The sequence below is a fragment of the Schistocerca americana genome, chromosome 4 (genome assembly GCF_021461395.2).
Source record: "Schistocerca americana isolate TAMUIC-IGC-003095 chromosome 4, iqSchAmer2.1, whole genome shotgun sequence".
Lineage (NCBI taxonomy): Eukaryota > Metazoa > Arthropoda > Insecta > Orthoptera > Acrididae > Schistocerca > Schistocerca americana.
Window position 1 is genome coordinate 183,691,968 of NC_060122.1, and position 17,209 is coordinate 183,709,176.

The window sequence follows — 17,209 nt, forward strand, 5'->3', positions numbered from 1 at the left end:
TTATAAATCCTGTTACATATTATTATTCCAAGGTTTAAACTCATATGGAGATTGAAAAACATACATTATATCTCGTGTTCTTTACTTATGAATATGATGTTGTAGGATAATGTAAGTAAAAAGGGGTATGTGCATTTGCTCCCTTCATCGCATAAGCCATTAGTATATACTACTTATTAGTTAAACTCTAAGCAGATGGTAGCTTTTAGTGAATAAGTCGTTTAATGAAAGTAAAAAAAGAATTAATTTGTCCAGACGCTCATCTGGAGTACGTTTCTGTATGACTGTGAACGCCAGACACTGTTGATGATAGACGGAAAGTGTCTAAAAGCGCCGCTGCGTAGGCAGATAAGAAGGATCACCAGGGCAGAAATGAAAGCCAGTGAATACATGTTGAAACAGATCAATGGTTAAAAAAACCTCATCGAAACTTTTCAAGAAAAGGGAAACCTTTTTAGAGATTTACTTTGACACAAAATTTTTGACAGCTGTACAAAAGCGGAAAATTTTGTTACAGAAGAATAAGTGTTGAAATTGTCAACATATGACGAAAACTGCCTTAAACAATGAAGAGTCACTGCAACGACGAGGAATACCTTTTCGAAGAAGAATGTGATGATTGTAATTCTCACATTCTCTTTTCAATAAATTATCTGTTCCTTTCACTTGACGTTCAAATGGTTCAAATGGCTCTGAGCGCTATGGAACTTAACATCTGAGGTCATCAGTCCCCTAGAACTTAGAACTACTTAACCCTTTGTTGCCTGACGGTACTTAAAAGTACCAGTAAGTTTTGACTCTAATTATTTTCTCGTGGTGCAGTTTCGTGATCTGAGAGCCCGTCGGTACGTAACAGTAACTCTGCTCTACTGTTTCATAGATGTTATTGTGCAATACATAGACCTCTCTGGCGGTCAGAGCTTGAAATTGTTTTTCCGTGCTGCTGTGAAAACAAAAGATCGTATGTGCTTGTTTTCATGGTGTTGCCTGAATTTGTGCGCAATTTATTGAAACTTCCGTTGAGTTTTCCATTGTACGTACTTACCTTCTTTGTTTTTTTATAATAGTTTGAAGCATTACGTTACAAGTGAATGAGATAAAGTGAAAAATATAAAGCGGACTTATTAATACCGTCAGGTTGTGCGAACACTTTATTGTAGCAACAATGCGTTACCTCTCACTAGTTGTTCTGTCCACTTTTTCTCACACAGAAATCGGTAAATACATTTGCCTGTGGAACAATTAGAACAAACAAGAAAGGTTTGCCAGGGAATTTACCTAATGATAAATGTCTAAATCAGATCACAGAGAGTCATCTTTAGACCTAACAGTATTTCAATGGAAGGAAAATAAAGTAGTATATTTTGCGTCAAACTTCCATGGCATTGAACAGAGCGTAGTGACAAGAAAACAGAAAGATGGAACTAGTATGACTATACCATGTCCAGTTATTGTATGTGATTGCAATAAAAACATGGGTGGTGTGGATCATGCAGACACATTACATTCAAGTTATGGTCTTGACAAGCGATCAAAGAAAGGGTGGTACCGTCTCTTCTGGGGTGCAATAGAAATTGCTTCTGTCAATGCTTACGTCATTTTCAGTTATCTACATGGGGCACTGCCACTGCTGGAATTCAGGTGTGCTGTGGCACTAGGGCTAATGAATGAACAGCAAGTGCAAAATCTCAAAAAGAGAAACTCTGGTAAAGATGAAATAACTCACCCAAAGAGAAGGAAGGATAACTTTTCTGTTCCGAAGGATGTACGTCTTGGCAACCGAGGAAACCATTTTGTAGTGTTCAGTTGTAAAAGAGGACGATGCGAAATGTGTGCGAAAAATAAAATTCAGTCGAGACCACATTCACTATGTAGTACATGTAAAGTGTATTTGTGCTGCAATGAGAAAAAGAACTGTTTCCTACAATTTCATGAGGTATCACTAAATATGTGATATGTATATACTGTCAAAAATGTATAGCTAAGTTACTATGTATTGTGAAGTTGCTCTAGAATAAATTAATGCGAAATTTAAAAAAAATTCAAAAATATCATATTTCGGTTAATTAATTTTCTAATGTAAAAATATTTAATATTTATGTGGAATGAGGTACAAGTTATGAAAATTGGAGCATTTGTCTGCGCATGTTGTGATTCTGTACATGGAGTCTGACGGTACTTCTAAGTACCAGGAGAGAAAAAAGTTGTGAAAAATAAAATAAAATTTTACAAAAAATCCTACCGTCATTTGAGGCCACAATAGCATAAATTCTGCAAAGAAAATGTTAAAAAGTAAATATTTTCTTATGTCAGGAAACAAAGGGTTAAACCTAAATAACTTAAGGACGTCACACACATCCATGCCCGAGGCAGGATTCGAACCTGCGACCGTAGCGACCGCGCAGTGCCAGACTGAAGCGCCTAGAACCGCTAGGCCACACCAGCCTCCTCACTTGACGTTTCAAACTCTTTGCCTCTTACACTACATTACACAAGGCTCAAGAGCTATTCCTTCTCCCTAAACTGGACTCTTTTTCAAATTTCTCCGTTGTTGCATGCTCAACGTACAATTTTTGTAACATTGCGAACAGGATACACACTCTCATCAGCGGATATCTCCCTTTCAGAGCCTTCCACTCATATTACTGTAGTCTGGATTCTGTTCAAGTTGCAGGTAAACCTTTGCTCCTTGGATTTTATCCCACCTAAAATCAGAAGTTCTAAGAGTATATTAGAGTAAATATTGTCAATATCGTTTTCTAAATATGCAGATTGCTGTGTTTCATATATTTGTGTACAACAAGAACAAGTATGAGAGATATCCCTCATTATTCTTATCATGCCAATTCCTGTTGCACTTTGGGGTCAATACAAGGGTGGTTAATGCTGATCGTGGACGATGGTGGAGTTGTTTTCCATATGCGCTCTACTGGAGGAAGACGGGGAGGCTGAACATTCAAGACAACATACCAACAATCTGTAGACCACGCTGGGTTACAACTTCGGTATGTTGGCAAGCGATATCCTGTTGGAAAACACGCGCTGGAATGCTGTTCATGAATAGTAGCACAAGAGGAAGAACAACCAGACTGACGTACAAACTTGTAGTCAGGATGCATGGAATAACCACGAGAGTGCTGCTGCTGTCAACGAAATTGCAACTCAGACCATTACTCTCGGTGTAAGTCCAATTTGTCTAACAAGTAGACAGGTTGCATGCAGGCCCTCTAGAGGCCTCCTTCCAGCCAACACAGGGCCATGACTGGCACCGAGGTGGAACCAGCGTTCATCAGAAAACAGAACAGACCTCCATCCTGGCCTCCAGAGAGTTCTCGCTTGACGCCAACGAAGTTGCAGATCGTGATCGTTTGGTATCAATGTAATGGGCGTCGGGTTCGAAACTGTTATTGAAGTAACCGATTTGCAACAATTCATTGGGTCACTGTGGTGCTAACTGCTGCTTATACTGCTGTTGCAGATTCAGTACAATGTGTCATAGCAATACGCTGAACACGACTGTCTTCCCTCTTGGTAGTGTTACGTAGCTGTCTGGAGCCCACTCTTTTTGCGATTGTTCATTACCATAGCCACCATCGTCAGCAATCATATGCAGCAGCAACGTTCCTGCCAAGTATTTCTGCAATATCGCTGAAGAAACATCCAGCTTCTGGTAGCCTTATTACGCGACCTCGTCCAAACTATGTGAGGTGTTGATAATGGCTTCGAGGTTCCTGTAACCGATTCAGAACTTCTGGCCACAATTGTATACATTCTCTTTTAATGTCTCTTAGCTGCAACGGTAGTATTTTTTCCCAATGGAACTGAATGTCCAATCTTTCCATCATGCACAGTTCCTGCCAGCAGTTGAACATTACTTCAGTCCGGAAGCGCGCCACTGCTACGGTCGCAGGTTCGAATCCTGCCTCGGGCATGTATGATGTATGTGTGTGATGTCCTTAGGTTTGTTAGGTTTAAGTAGTCCTACGTCTAGGGGACTGGTGACCTCAGATGTTAAGTCCCATAGTGCTCAGAGCCATTTGAACCATTTTGTTGAACATTACCACACAAATATCAACATGTCAATGTCGCAGAGCGCAGCAGCTTGTGACCACCAGAGTACTGGAAAATAGTTAGTTAATTAAAGTCAACTTTATAATTGAATATTGCTGTTGTTATTTTGAGTGATAGTTACTGAATGATCACTTCATTTATTACAACCTTGAAGGTTTCAGAATTTGGTATTTTCGTCCTTAAAAACATAAAAAGAAGCCAAGTGTACAAAATACGATTTTGAAATCGGATACATATTTTTGTATAAATCTTGCTTCTACAATCACAAAAAATCGCGTGAAACCATTAAAGCTTTTCCTTCGTACAGAAAAATTCAGTACTACCAATATTGAAGGCATTCTTGACTAACATCAGCTCATCAGTCCAGTCTCAAAGATAAATAAAGCTCACGTTCGTTACATCGTGTATTTAAAGGAAATCTGATTTCCAACCTCGTAGCGGCGTTACTAGCGCAACTCTTATGTGACTGGCACGAAATCTGAACGGTCATCGTCTTGCAGATGTGTAAATACGCTTACTAATTGCCTTTTATGAACGCCTGGACAAATTATTCATTGTGTTACTTGCATTAAACTAGCTATCTTCTACTTGCAGTTTAACTAATAGAAAGTAGCAGAACTTGAAAATACCGCTTCAGCTGTAAGTTACTTTGTTTTCATAGGGCCCGTTTCGGACTGTTATAAACCCATCCTCAGGTGTCGTAGCTGTGCTGTGGTCCCCGAGCGCCGCGTGTACCTGGCGCGGTGTGCTGCCTATGAGCGCAGAACGGGCGCTAAACAGCACATGCTAACGGCTTTTATTTTCAGTATATGTTACCTCCATCCAAGCTGTATGTGTTCAGATGGTTCACAGTGCTTCATATGAAGGTTGACTGTAGCTTAATCTATACAGTCTGGAAAGGAAACACTTCAAATTGTAATTTTCAGAATACTCGGTATGTCTCGAGAGCCACCATTACAAATTACTCTCCGAGCATTCGATCACGGCTTGAGAAATGAAAGAGTAGTGTTGTGGCTGAAACTGGCTTCTGATTCCACTTCTGCCATATAAAACGAACAGAAAGTTGAGTTCAATTCTTTAAAATGGTACCTGCTGTGCTGTATCATTTACTGTATGTAGTGTCACTGCACCAAAGTTTCATATGCCTGTGAAAAAGTGATAGTCAATACCATTTTCTCTGCCCTCTCGTAATGTTAATAATGTTTTGTTGTTGTTACGACACTAATGTCTGCTTAAATAACTCTAGAATAATTTCTTGTATTTCCTAAACTTCATTTGAGTTAAAGACATTCCACATTTATTTATTTATTTTGTTTCTTTGCTGCAAATAATTCGTACACCGGAGTTAAGAATGTAAGAGAAATGTCCAAGGAAATGTGATATTTATTCGATGTATATACTGTCGAACATATAATCTCAGTATCCCTGAGAGAGCAAACACTAAGAAATCGAGAATTTGAGGTAAAGAAAGGTGACGAAGAGCAAGAGGGGAATAAAGATATGAGAAAATCTAGTCATCTCCTATTACCAAGGGCTAAAAGAAACAAATATGTTTTGCACATGCAATAAATGACTATTTAATGAAATAGCAGATCAATGGGCAGTGTATTGGTACATTCAGACACGATAAGACTCAGATCCCTTACGTTAATATATTCATTTGCCTTAATTAGGAACAAACTTTTTAAAAAGTATTATACATTAACCGAAATTACTATTTCGCAGTTTTCATTATTTTTACTGTCATGTATTGCAGTTTTTTTGTAAACATACCAAAATTTATCATCTAGTTAAATACAAAGGGAAGATACTTTTTAACGATATTAATCATTTTACAGAAAGAAAATTAATTTTAATTATATTAGTAAACTAGAATACAGTAATAATAACGTTTTACCTGAGTGTCATCAACAACGTGATATTTAACACGTAGCCAGCAACAGTGTGTAACTAAAAAAAATGAAAATACAAAAAGGAAAATCACAAATACCCAGCAACGTATATAGGCCAAGCTAAGACAGTAACAGAGGATACACAGGAATTATCCTCCACAGCATGATGACAAAAGATGGTCGACAGTATTTTTTATTTTCGTTTTTTGTCTGCACGTAATATCCTGTTAAGAAAGGGGCGATTACAAAGGCCTCTATTGTTTTGACTGAGAAGGAGAAACTCTGTGTGATTCGAGCCCATGCTGACCTCAGTGGTATTGGCACGATTCGCAAAATTTAACTGAGTCAGTTCGGAAACGCACCAAATTCTACTTAGCAATTATATGGCACCTTCTTCCACTCACACTGTTCTGCTGAATATTCCTAAGTTATCATATGTTTATATATTTATTTAGTCCTTTGTTCATATGTAGTACAACGCTCGAGATAATACTGGAATTAACTCTAGTCAGCACAGAGAACAGTTTTCAAGATTGTATGTAGTTGCACACGTTACAATTTACAAACTTACAGATCTATACTTTTAGTTCAAGTACTCACTTACTGAATTGAAGCAGTGGTACTGTAGTTATTCTCTAATAAATCTTAACTTTTAATATTTACTCTACATTTTATATCATTTGGCAACTTATTGACTAGTTTTATTCCCATACAGTGTGTACATTTCTGAAGCAAACTTCAATTGACCGGAAGCAAATGCAAGTTAACTTTTAATATAGTCTTCTGTTTATATATGTCACAGTTTTTTCTAATACTTTTTTTTGAGGTATCAGTCTTCTGACTACTTTGGTGCTACCCACCACGAATTCACATCCTGTAAAACCCTTTTCATCTCAGAGTAGTAACTACATTTATTAATATCCTTCTGTGTGTCAAGAATGAACAAGTATAGTAGTGGTTGCACTTTCTGTGTTTTGAATGTCGGTTTCCATGACTGTATAGGTCTAATAATTCTAATGGCTCTCTTTCAGTTTCTGATGGTCCCCACACCTGCTAGTGAATTTCCCCATGTTTTATGTTTGCATTAAATTGCGTTTAGCAGCCATGCATTAGTTCGTGTGTATTTATGGAGCCTTTTAGAGGCCTTAAGAAATAGTAGCCTGTACTCAGCTTGGTATCAATGTGTTCTGTATGTTTATCCCGTTTAAGATCACTTTGAATCCATATGCCAAGAAATTTAGTTGCCTTTTTATTCATAGTGGATTTATGGTTTGATAGTTATATCTAGATAATGTTGTTTTGTTAGTTGTTAAATTTAATGCTACTGTTTTCCTATTGTTTATTACAAGTTATTTCATTACTGATTGTTTACCTAGTTGATTTGTAATGGAGTTTACCCTGTGTAGCACTCCACCATTTATTATTGCTTTTCCTAATTGTGTTGTGTCATCAGCAAACGTAGTTATTTTGTGAGATTCAACCTACCCATCCGTATCAATGAAATACAGTGTGTAAGGGGTGCAGGGACAGATTGTGTGATTATAGGAGCCTTAACATGTATCCACAACAGTGTGCTAGTTTCTCTTTCACAGCATCAAACAATCTTCCTGCAAACATATCACACAATTTAATATCTGATGTTTTCGGCATAGTCGTAGCTGAGCCACGAAGAGGACTGTGGCTTGTAATAGGCGTAATTATTAGTCTGAAAATCAAATAAATACCCATCTAATAATGTCCAAAATACTGTTATTAGTCATCAGCAGAAATATCTACATTCAGACTCCGAAGACCCTGTATATCAGGAAAAGAAGTCCCATTATGAACTCTTGATGTATCCCATACGTGATTCGGCTTTTTTCTGATAGGTATTCTGAGACTCATTGTGCTTTTTCATCGACATGTCTAAAATATACATTTTAATTCTGGTCACAGTCATTGTCCAGAACGCTGTTACTAGTAATCAGCAGAAATATCTCCACTCATACTCCTAAGACCTTGTATATCAGGAAAAGAAGTCCCATTATGAACCCTTGGGGTACACCATATGTCATTGGATGTTCTTCTGATATGTATTCAGAGACTATTTGCGCTTTTCCGTCTACATGTCTAATATAAACATTTTACTTGCGATCACTGAGAAATGAACGAAGCCAATCATTTGGCAATCTCTGAATCCCATAGTACTCAAGCTTGTTTAGAACTGTTATGTGGTCCACCATGTCAAAAGCTTTAGTTAAGTCTGAAAATATAAATACTGTTGCTGCTTTCTATGAAAGCAATTCAGACACTATTTATGTGTTCATGCATTCATCCTTTGCCGTTGCAGTTGATTTCTTACTTCAGAAACCACATTGAGTACTGGCTAATACTTCGTTTATGTTCATAAACTTTATTAACTTGTGGTACATAATTTTGTTCAATACTTTTGAAAAACAGGATATATTTGCCATACGGAAATAGTTTATCACTTCGTCTTTGTCATCAGCTTTGAATATAGGATATTTTTAGCTGATCAGGAAAGATACCTGTCTCCAATGAGGAGTAGGATATTGTCAGTCTCATTAGTAGAGAGTATGGACTGAGAGTAAACAGCAGAAACGGGAAAGCAGTGTGGAGTAACAGAAATGGTATTAGCGAGAAACTTCATTTAACTACTTGTCATCAATTCTGATGTTAAGTGAAGGATTTGTGGTATCAGAGAAGCGAAATAGCTTATGACGAATGAGCATGGAGAACCCGAAAATCAGACCAAAAGAAGCGATGAGCGCACTCCTGCCAGAAAAAAGTCTACTAGTATGAAACATCGTTCTTAATTCTGGGGAAAATTTATGATAATATACCTTTAGAGCACAGTATTATATAGAAGTGACTCATAGACTGTGGAAAAATCCGTACAGAATAGAACCGAAGCGATTGAAAATTGGTTCTGTAGAAATATATTGAAAATTATGTGGGCTTTTGAGATAACAAATGTGGTTGTGCTCTGAAGAATCTGCGAGAAAACGAACATGTCGAAGTAACTGTAAGAAGAAGGTAGAGGACGTCAGGGCATTTGCTAAGACATCAGGGAATAACTTCCGGGATACTAGAGGGAGCTGTAGAGGATAAAAAGTGTAGGGTAAGTCAGAGATTATTAGATATCCAACAAATGATCTAGGACGTTGGTCGCAAATGCTGCTCTTAGGTAAAGAGGCTGTCTTAGGCAGCATGAAATTGGACATAAAACTGATGACATAAAACACACCATTTATGAATGTACATAATATTTAAACTTCAGTAGTCCTTTCAACACCTATAAAGGAAAAAGCACTGTTTGATTTTTTCTTTTTACTTATCACCAGGACAATGTAGCAAACATATTTTAAATGCATATAGATTTAAAATGGAAACTGCCTCTCAAATACTTTATTTGAGGCCAGAATATTTCATACTGAAGCTGTGTAACATGCATTTCGATGGTGTCATTAAATACTTTCCTCGGTGTAAGATATCAATAGCCTCGTTTCAAGCAAATTTGCTGTTTTCTTCAAGTCACTACCAAGTTGCTATAGTAAATTTCTTATGCTTTTACGTGATAAGTATGATATCAAAACAGTAACATATAGTAAATGAAGAAAAACTTAAGAAGAGATATTTGCAGTGGTCGCATGATCTAAAATGTTAAATTACTCGCAAGGCAGACAATAATTCTTTTAACAATCGAAACGAAATTCTTGAATGGGACTGAATAAGTAAGTTTAGCAGCCTCTGATCGTTAGATTCGCAGATTAATTCTGATCACAAATATGGTAGTTTTAGCAGATCTGGTGAATGGAATTAGGATCACACCTATCGCAATATATGATTCAAAAAGAAATAAATTTAAGACGACAGTGAGAAATAACAGACAGGAGACGTTTAATATAAAAATTGAGGGAAGGTACAATGAACGAAGCCGAAATGAAATAAACGTTACTTTAAAAAGAAAAATCACAAGGGATTGCGGATAGCAGCTGGAAAATAGGAAACAGGAAATATTGCAAAGTAGTATTCTAGAAGTTTGTTAATAATATAATGAACAGATATTGTACAGAATGAAGAGGTGCTGTGAAGAATATACGAGAAAAATCTTCAGCAGAAGAACGGACAGCTTAGTGGAAATTTGTTGCGACATTAAAGAATTTTTCATCGGGAGCTGGAAGTAATACAAGTAGGAAAATGTTGGAAAAATTTGGAATATACTAAACTGACTAGCGAGGTTGCTATTACCATGCATGTAATAATTAGCACAAGATATAAATTAACGCTGACATTACATCAGCAGAAGAACTCAGGACTGAAAATAAACCATAGTATATGTAGGAAGAGCCTGTAACTCCTAGAGGGCGCGTCCCCAGGTGGCGGATCGGGGAACGCCTCCCAGATATGGGTGGTAGGAGGGAAATCAAATACCTCCCGCGGACCAACAGGCCGGGCAGAGCAAGTTCGTTAGCTGAAGTGAAAGCAACTGCTCTAGGGGTAGGCATCCCCGAAATCAAGACCCTGGTCCTCCAGGTTGGGGGTTGTGCTTAGGGCCAGCGACCCTATCACAGGATCCTGTAGGAGAAAATGGATTGCTACGAATCAGAATGACAAGAATGCTGGGCCACCAAACTTGATGACGAACTTGCAAAATTTAAAGGTTATGAATATGGGAACATGGAATGTATTAAGTCTCTATAGATCAGGATCACTGATAAATGTCATACAGGAACTTGAAAGGTATAAAATGGATTTAGTTGCAGTACAAGAAACCAGATGGACGGGTAATGGAAGTATAAACAAAAATAAGTATACAATAATGTATGGGGGAAATGATACACAAATACATGCACTAGGGACAGGATTTATAATAAACAACAAATTGTTACCTTTTATTAGGAAATTTGAGGCAGTGAATGAAAGGATATCTCACATTACGATTCAATGCAAATATAAGACTTTAAATGTTATAAATTGCCATGCTCCAACAGAGGATAAAGAGGACAATATTAAAGAAGAATTTTACAACAAATTGGAACAGGTATATGATACATTCTCGAAAAATTCAATTAAAATAATTCTAGGAGATTTCAATGCCAAGTTAGGACATGAAAATCATTATAAACCTACAATTGGACCTCATAGTCTACATCAGCAGAGTAATGAAAACGGAACAAAACTTATTAGCTTTGCCACTTCCAAAAACATGTTGATCAAAAGTACATATTTTGCACATAAAGATATACATAAACAAACATGGGCTTCAAGAGATGGCATCACAAAAAATCAAATTGATCATGTATTAATCGAAAAACAACATCATAAATGCATACATGATATCAGAAGTCAAAGGGGAGCAGACTGTGATTCGGATCACTTTCTTGTAAAAGCCAAGTTCAAGATCTCACTCTCAAGACATAAATGGTCTAAATTAAATGGTGTTCCTAGGTTTAATACAATGAAACTGAAAAACCCAAACATTCTCAACCAGTACATTAGAGAATTAGAAACACACAAACCTGAAGTGGAAAGTAAAATTGACAATGATGATACTAATCAAGCCTGGAACGCTCTGAAAGAAAATATCACACGAGCAACTACCTCAGTTTTGGGACATTTTACTACAACTAAGAACCCCTGGTTTGATGCCGAGTGCTCGAACGCTATCGAAGATAGAAAATTAGCAAGGGAAAAATTCCTACAAAAACCAATAACACAAAACAAACTTATTTTTGAAGAGAAACAGAAACTTGCCAGGAAACTCATTAGGAAAAAGAAAAGGGATTTTATGAATTACAAATTAAAAAGAGCTGAGAATGACCGTACCACAGACTCCAGAGGATTTTTCAAGAGCATAAATATGTTTAAAAGTGGGAATATAAAAAATTATGGACAGTTCATAACAGACCCAGATGGCTCCTTGCTAACAGAAAGAAGTGACATTGCTAACAGATGGAAGGAATATTTTAATGAGTTACTAAATGCTCCAACTATAAGCGTCTCTCAGGAAGATGACAATGAATATCTTACTGCTGACCCATCGGACGAAGAGCCCAGCTTAGCAGAAATTAAAGAAAGCATCAAGAAGCTGAAGAGACATAAAGCTCCTGGAAGTGATGGTATAGACACAGATATATGGAAGCTCAGTAAATTTCCTTTTGTAAACTGCTTACACAAAATCATCACCAACATCTGGAAGCAGGAACAGGTCCCACATGATTGGAAAGAAGTAGTTGTGTGCCCTATATACAAGAAGGGGGACCCAACAAATTGTTCAAACTACAGAGGAATTGCGTTACTAAACACAACATATAAAATTCTGACAAATATACTGTTAGCAAGGATAAGCCCTTACGTTGAAGACTCCCTAGATGATGCCCAATGTGGATTTAGACCTAACAGATCGACTATTGACAATATATATGTCCTAAGGATGTTGGGTGAAAAGAAATATGAATTCAATCAAAATGTACATATGCTTTTCATTGATTTTAAAAAAGCTTTTGACAGTATCAACAGGGAATATTTATGGAAGTGCATGAGGCAGATTGGCATCCCTAACAAATTGATAAATTTAATAAAATCTTGCACTTTAAACTCAAAATACAAAATAAAAGTAGCTAGCAAACTTTCTGAAGACTTTGAGGTTAAAACTGGAGTCAAACAAGGGGATTCACTCTCACCAGTTCTTTTTAACATAGTAATCAATAGAATAATCCAAAAAGTAAAGCTACTACAAATTGGAGCACAACTGGAAAGCAAAATTAACATTGTAGCATACGCTGATGACATTGCATTATTATCTGACAGTGAGAATCATTTGAAGCTTCTTACAGCACAATTAATTAAAGCCACAAATGGCACAGGCCTCCAGCTGAATACAGACAAAACAATGTACTTTATCTTATCCCGCTATCCATCAAATAATAATGTACTGCAAATTAATAACACAGCTTTCACAAAGACAAATGAATTTAATTACCTTGGTACAATAGTAACCTCTGACAACTCCATAAAAATTGAAATAGAATCACGAATTCAGAAGGCTAACAAATGCTACTATAGTCTCTTGACAGTTTTCAAAAGCAAGTTAATTTCTAGGAACACCAAACTACAAGTATACAAATCATTGATTATACCAGTACTCACCTATGGATCTGAAACCTGGACTCTCACAAAAAAAGAGGAAAACAGATTAAGAGTATTTGAACGAAAAATTTTGAGAAAAATATTTGGACCCATAAGAGATAGGATCAGTGATGAATGGAGATTGCTAAATAACAATGAAATTTACAAATTATATAAAGACTCCGATATAGTGGCCAAAATTAAAGCCAAAAGACTGAAATGGATAGGGCATGTCATCAGAGCACCACCAAACAGGACCATCAAGAAAGTGACTGAAGAGATTCCCACCGGAAGACGACCTCTTGGACGCCCACGCATGAGATACTTGGACAATATTCAAGACGATCTCAGAAAACTAGGACATGACAGACAGTGGCAAATTACTTGTAAAGACAGAGCAAAGTGGTTCAACATTGTCCATTCTGCAGCAAAAAGCCTTCATGGATTGTAATGCTTAATAATAATAATAATAATAATATGTAGGAATAACAAGAACTGTCAAAAACAACTTACTGCCGTGGCAGCGAAGATATTGCTGGATAATGCGATCGTCGTAGCCAGGAACAGAATAAAGACTCCTGTGTTCATTACTTCCTCTAGCAAGACGACGCACCTGGACGTAAAGGAAGTATGTTTCATTACCCGATTATCGTAATTCAAAATTATCTGTTTGGTAGTTGACTAACATTTATAAGAACTCACACAGCGCATACTCCACATTAATGGCAACAGGAACAAAACAAATGAGAGAGATAAATCTTAACATTTAATTCACAATTTGAACCAGATATACTGTAGTTTTGTTAGATCAAATCTCATTAAAGCTACAAAAATCATAATAGTGTAATGATATTGTTCTTACATGACAGACAGGTTGCAATTAGTACTACACATTTCAGTTTTTGAACTCAACTGTGAGATTAAATCGTGAATTCTACTTTAATTCTTAAGAATATGAGGCTCTAGTCAGAAAATTTAAATGGACAGAAAATGTGAACTATACATTGTAGGAGTTTGTGTGTTATTGGAAAGAGTAACTGTGTAACTGGAGAACAAGTTTTACAAAAGTTAATAGTCTATGTTGTCCCATTTCCTTGTCATTGCTTTCCATATGTTCCATTCCTTGTTCATCTTCCGGAGAATCTCCTCATTCCTTACCGTATCAGTCAGAGGAATTCTTAACATTCTTCTGTTGCACCACATTCCGCATTCCTTACCTTATCAGACAGAGGAATTCTTAACATTCTTCTGTTGCACCACATTCCAAATAATTCCATTCTCTTCTTTTCGTGTTCCCACAGTCCATATCTCACTTCCGTGCAGTGTTATTCTCCAAAAGTACATTCTCAGATGTTACTTCCTGAGATTAAGGCCTAATTTTGATACTAGTAGACTGCTCTTGACAAGGAAAGCACTTTGGCCAGTGCTAGTCTGTTTTTATGTACTCCCTGCTCCGTCCGACACGGCTTATTTTGTTGATAATGTAGCAGAAACCCTCCTCCTATTCTAGATCACCAATTCTGATGTGAAGTTTCTAGCTGTTCTCATTTCAGCTATTTCTCACTATTTTCTGTATTCGATTTACTCTCCATCCATATTCCCAATTCACTATCCATTTCAACCGATTCAGTAAATCTTCTTCACTTTCACTCACAATATCAGCGTCATCAGCGAATGTTATCATTGATATCCTTTCAAAAAAGGGGGCTCTGAGCACTATGGGACTCAACTGCTGAGGTCATTAGTCCCCTAGAACTTAGAACTAGTTAAACCTAACTAACCTAAGGACATCACAAACATCCATGCCCGAGGCAGGATTCGAACCTGCGACCGTAGCGGTCTTGCGGTTCCAGACTGCAGCGCCTTTAACCGCACGGCCACTTCGGCCGGCGATATCCTTTCACTTTGAATATTTATCCCACGCCTGAATTTTTATAGCCGTCACTGCTCGGTCGATGTCAGATTGAACAGTAGTAGCTAAAGACTACATCCTTGTCTTACACCCTTTTTAATCCAAGCACTTCTTTCTTGGTCTTCCACTCTTATTTTCCCTGTTAATTCTTGTACACATTGTATGTTACCCGTCTTTCTCTATAGCTTAGCCCTATCTTTCTCAGAATATCGAACCTCTTGCATCTTTTGAGAATGTGCGCCGTTTTTTCCAGATCGAAAACCCTATGAAAGTGGATTGATCTTTCCTTACTCTTTCTTCCATTATCAACCGCAATTCAGAACTGCGTCTATGAAGCCTTCACTATTCTTGAAACCAAACTGATCGTCATCTAACACATCTTTAGTTTTCTTTTCCGTTTTCTGTATATTATCCTTGTCAGAATCTTGGATGCATGAGCCGCTCAGTTAATAGTGCGATAATTCTCACACTTGTCGGCTCTTCCTATCTTTCGGAAGTCAATTGGTATATCGCCAGACTCAAAGTCTCTACACACCAACATGGATAGTCGTTTTGTGCCACTTCCCGCAATGATTTTAGAAATTCTGGTTATTCGATCTCATGTCTTCCAAAGATCTTTAAAATTTTGGTTCTAGTACTGGATCCCCTATGTCTTCTATATCGACTCCTGTCTCTTTTTCTATCAAGTCAGTCTTCCCCTCACAGACGCCTTCACTGTACTCTTTCACTAACAGCATTTAACAGTGGAATTCCCATTGCACTCTTAATGTTATCAGCCTTGCTTTTAATTTCACGGAATGTCGCTTTGGCTTTCCTTTTCTTTACGACTCTCGCGCAGCCATTTCACCTTATCTTCCCTGTATTTCCTGTTGATTTCATGCTTGAGTGACTTGTATTTCTGTATTCCTGAATTTCTCTGAACATCTTTGCACTTTCTAATTTCATAGTTTAACTGTAGTATATCTTCTGTTACCCAAGGTTACTCCACAGTTACTGCCTTTGTACTTAGGTTTTTCCTTCCATCTTCTGTGGCTCCTCTTTTTAGTGATTTCCATTCATCTTCAACCGTATTACTTACTGAGCTATAAGTTATCCAGTGTCTATAGCCTCAGAGAACTTCAATAATGTTTCTTCATGCCATAGTACTCACGTATCCCACTTCTTAGGGCACTGATTCTTTGTGACTGGTCTCTTACACTTCAGCCTCCTCTTCATCACTACCTAATTGTGATATGAGTCTATATCTGCTCCTGAACATACCTTTCAATGTAATTACTGATTTAGGAATCTCTGCTTGACCATGATGTAATCAAACTGACATACTCCCGTATCTCCCGACCTAATCCACATATACCTTCACCTCTTGTGATTGTTGAACAGAGTATTCTGTATCAGTACCTGGATTTCTTTGCAAAACTCATTTACCCTTTCTTCTGTCATTCCTAATACCAAGCCCATATTCTCACATAACCCTTTCTTCTACACCTCATTATTTTACCAACGATTAAAATGAAGCAGAAAGTCACAGCTCTGTATGTTAGTGGCAATTAAAATTGAAAAAGCTGTCCCTCTCTTGCTCGTTCTACCTCCCACTCATGAACGAGAGTACTTTGACATTTTTACCACACTTGTGGCTAGTCACAAAGGGGCAGCTTAGTGTGGAAGGACTCCCAGATTTGCCTTTTTTTCAGGAAGTGCGTCAACACTATGTTATTATTTGGCTTAATAATACTACTAACTGTTTTGCAAAAGACAATGTGGCCAAGAAGGCTGTATACAATTTATTACGTCTGCGTTTGGCCAATTTCAGCTGAGGTGCGTTTTCATATGCATACATTAATACCTTAGTAATGCTAATGTCAGAAACGCTTATGGACAGAAACTACGTAAATCTCTGTATACTATTCTGCAACAATACAGGGTAAATTGATTTTTAGTCATCCTGTATGGCAGCTGTTCCGTTCTTCCAAAGAAGGCGACTTCCCCCACCATGAGTGGTGCTCGCTTTTCAGCTTACTGATAGACAATTGTATAATGTGAGCAGAAAATATAGCTTTACTGAGATCGTATTTATGTAGTGAGTTATTTTCAGTTTATTAAGTGAGTAACTGTTGGCTGTAGCTGTAGTGCGAATTTGCTCAACAGTTGGAGCTGTCAGATATCTACCACACTGAAGAGACTGTCTCATGTGTAAACTGCTGCC